This window comes from Malaya genurostris, chromosome 3 (genome assembly GCF_030247185.1).
Source record: "Malaya genurostris strain Urasoe2022 chromosome 3, Malgen_1.1, whole genome shotgun sequence".
In the NCBI taxonomy this organism is placed as follows: domain Eukaryota; kingdom Metazoa; phylum Arthropoda; class Insecta; order Diptera; family Culicidae; genus Malaya; species Malaya genurostris.
This window is the reverse complement of record NC_080572.1, coordinates 68,340,398-68,344,168: the sequence shown is the minus strand read 5'-3', so window position 1 is coordinate 68,344,168 and position 3,771 is coordinate 68,340,398. Positions and strand designations below refer to the sequence as shown.

At 32.7% G+C, this 3,771-nt stretch overlaps 1 long non-coding RNA gene across 1 annotated transcript; it reads left to right on the top strand.

The window, feature by feature from the left end:
- The first annotated feature begins 1,004 nt into the window (after positions 1-1,004).
- LOC131438970 (uncharacterized) lies at positions 1,005-1,976 on the top strand. The gene is made up of 3 exons (XR_009231031.1): positions 1,005-1,200; positions 1,259-1,388; positions 1,446-1,976. It is a non-coding gene; the product is annotated as an uncharacterized LOC131438970 (long non-coding RNA).
- The last annotated feature ends 1,795 nt before the right edge of the window (positions 1,977-3,771 follow it).

Here is a 3,771-nt window from a genome sequence, read left to right as displayed (position 1 = left end):
AGAACATGATCGGGAAAACCGATAAAGGCCAATAAATGTTGGATTTGTGATTTGGTAAAAACCTTTTTTTTGTGATTTGATGTAGTTCTCCAATTTTCAGATTGATGAAGCTTTTCAAGTCCAGAGTTCCGTCTCGTTTGTAGTTTTTGTTGTATTTTGTTTTTACTGGGGAGGTTGGCCCTGAAACCTACCGGAACCACTCTTAAGTTTTCTGCAGATTGGTTAATTTGGGAAGTTAGACTTTGCCCGTGATGATTACAACCGAGCGAGAATATCGTTTTCGGACTGAGATCACATTGAACATTTCGGACGTGACGTAGTTTGTATGACACGCGCGACTCGGACGCGCTTTTGGTCGACTAGCTTGCTTCCACCCTACAAAGAGGGAAACCGGAACCTTCTCCCGAGAAGTCTCAAAAGGCCGGGCAGCCACACATCTGGCGGGTGGTCTCTCATCGAGAGTGGCGCATAAATCACCCGCTTACACCCCTCGGAAGCACGTTCAGGCGGTCAAGTTACACTGTATTGTATAGATTTTTCCGTTGATTTAAATCAGAGTACAGATTTCCTAAATACAGGTTCATAAAAAGGGAGACGTAAAAAATTAGACTTTTCTCTGTGAGTACCTATTACTATTTGATTGCAGTATTTCTTTGAAAGTTCATTAATCAACGGACAAATCGCATGTTAAAATGGAAATCTTCGCAGATATGAAGAATTATCTTTTAACATCATTTTATTAGTGAAAACAGATAGAGCAGATATAGACTTTTTATGCAAAGTAATACATATTTTCTATGAAAATATCTGGCATCTCTCTGCACAGCCGATGAAACACACACACTTAACAGCGACATGACATATAGCGGAAAGAAAGCTACTACACTGAGGATACTGCCCTTAAGAATATCATAAGTCAATGATTATGATTGTGTCAATTTTCAATTTTTGACAATTTCATTGCTGTCGTATGGGATTTATTATAATGAAATAGATTCCATTTAACAGCTTTATGATCTGTATACGATACACGTGTACATTTCATACGTCAGCGCAATGAAATTCAAAGTTGCATCTTGTGTGAAAAAAAACATAGTTGGCGCGTATGATACTCGATCAAATATAGTGCAAACATGGCTTCCGCTGATGGTTCACTTTAGGATCTTCCGATTTCGGCTAGTGCGTTGCAAGTATTCACAGGTAATTTTAAATAATATATTTAATGCGTTGTGTACTTAAATAATCCTTTTGTGTTTAGAGTGCGGAGTGGATATAACCGCTTTAAATTGTTGGACGGAACGGAAATTATTGATGCTATTTCTTCTGCCCAAGTAAATTGGAATACCAGTTTAATTTGGGAATGGATTTCAAATTGGCGGTGCCGTAATGTAAACCTTTTTATTTTGTTTCGTACTAAGCTTAATTTTCTTGCTTTTTTATTTTAGAATCTCAATGGAGCGATTATTGAGTGAAAATGAGAGTCTTCAATTATTATTATTACGTCACGTAACGTATTCGTTGTGTATAAAATCGTGCTTACAGTTTGCGTATCATGCACACAATAAATCGTTCACTGAGTCTTATGTTGAAGGAATTTTCAAAAATCAAGCAATTAAGCTTAAACCATACTGGAATAACATTGAAACATGGCTTTTTTGTAACAAAGATACCGTTAGTTTGGCATCTTCTTGTAGATTTAAGGGCATTTCATACAAAACTTGCTATTTTTTATAAGAACAGACAGTAATATTGTTAATCTTTTTGAGGCTGAGGAATACTTAATGGACAACCGTGATGTTTATGCCATATGTAGGCAATGGATTTGTGGGAACCATGATTCCCATTATGTAACTTTAGAGGTAATAGAACGTACAAATCATTTTATACTTATCAAATTAGATTCCATTGATGATCCACCTTTCACTGTACACTTTTTAGGTAATAAGCATTTATTTAGATATAAAAAGGTATTTATTTAAGAAAATTAGATAGTAAGTAACATGAAAAAGTAAATAAATTCATTATAAAAAAGGAATGAAATGCTTTTATCAATATATTGCATTTTTATTACTTCATTATTTATGTCATACACAACACTGATAATTTTATACGAAAAATTCCATGATTTTCACTGTAAAATAGTATGATGTTCATATGAAAAACGTATGATTTTTATATGTCACTAGAAATTTTCATACGTGAATCTTTATGAAATTCGTAAATTTGTAGATTGATATTCATAGTTTGCTCTTTGATGGAAAAATTTCCATTCATAGTTCAAAACTATGATATTCAATAGAAAAACTTGTGACGAAAAATCAAAGTACATTCGTATGATTTTCCAACGTGTAGTATTCTCAGTGTAGATTTGCCACAATGGTTATTTCATTAGTATTTAATATGCTCTTTCTGGTAATATTCGAAGCCGAAATAGTATTTTTTAAATAAAAATATCAATAATATAATTAAAGTAATGTCACGGATACCAAAAAACAAAAATACTTGTTGATGATAATTTGAAGAAGAAAACCAATTTTGTTTTGTAACATTATGAGAAAACCTGGGGTGGAATCATGTAAGGTGATTATCACCAAGTGATTATCACTTTTGAAAATTTGGAATCACGTAAGGTGGTAATCACCAAGTTCTGTCACCATTGCTGAGAGGCTAACATCACTATCAAACGTTGGCATTACGTAAGGTGATAGTCACCACGATTTAATCACCTTCATGTCAAAATGGAGGTGATAGCAATTTAGTTATCACTTTCAGTAGTGATTTGATTTTTTGAGAAGTGGCTTTATAAATTATTGTCCGTTAGGTGAATTTTAAGCCACTGATATAAAAATAACCTACCAATATTGGTCGGAGAGGATAATTTTTTTTAATGAAATTCGTACTCATATTATGTCAAAATTAAATACCAAAATGAAAAGTAACTTAGTTTATATAGTTTAAAGAATTCATAGAATGAACGGTAGTATTTATCAATTAAATCAATTCATTTATGTTATAATTATTATTTGAAGGAATATCATTGGGGTATTCGTAAAGTCAAAGATAAATTGCTTTCTGGAAAAGTGATAAGTTTATGAATGTAGACATCTCCTGTTGTACATAACGTAACATAAAAAAATCTATGCTAACATTTTCAGTAGAATTAGATGGCCGTGACTTCGTAAGCGACATATCAGTCTCGTTCAACTGCGTTCTTAATTTTCTTCTTGTGAGTTGAACTAAATAAGGCAATATTTTTAAACAATTAGTTGCTGCTAATCATAGTGGATATTCGTAGTACCGGTGGGTAAAATTTCCAAAATGGAGGTAGCATTTGAAAGCTCTGTGAAATGCCATAATCGTAAAGTGAATGAAAACTATACAAGAAATTATTTAACGGATCTTTCTCATTCGAGAGGAATGCCATCCGTTGTGAAACATCAAGAAGATCTAACAATTCGTGTCATTTCAAAGCTAGCAAATTTATCCCAAAGAATTGACTGTGACATTGATTTCCATTGAAAAATAAAAATCGGCGCTAAATTAAACCAACAAGTGATTTTTTTTATTTGTTTGTGCGCAGGTAATTTTTTTCAACGTTACTCTTCGATCCATACAAATCATCATTGATAAACATGACTCGAATTAATTAAAAAAATTGAAAACTAAAGGAATAAAACTTTAGATTTTAAAATATTATATGGGTATACGCCACTTTCATATGTTACTCCTCCTAATATCAACGGTATACGCCACATTCATATTTTACTCCTG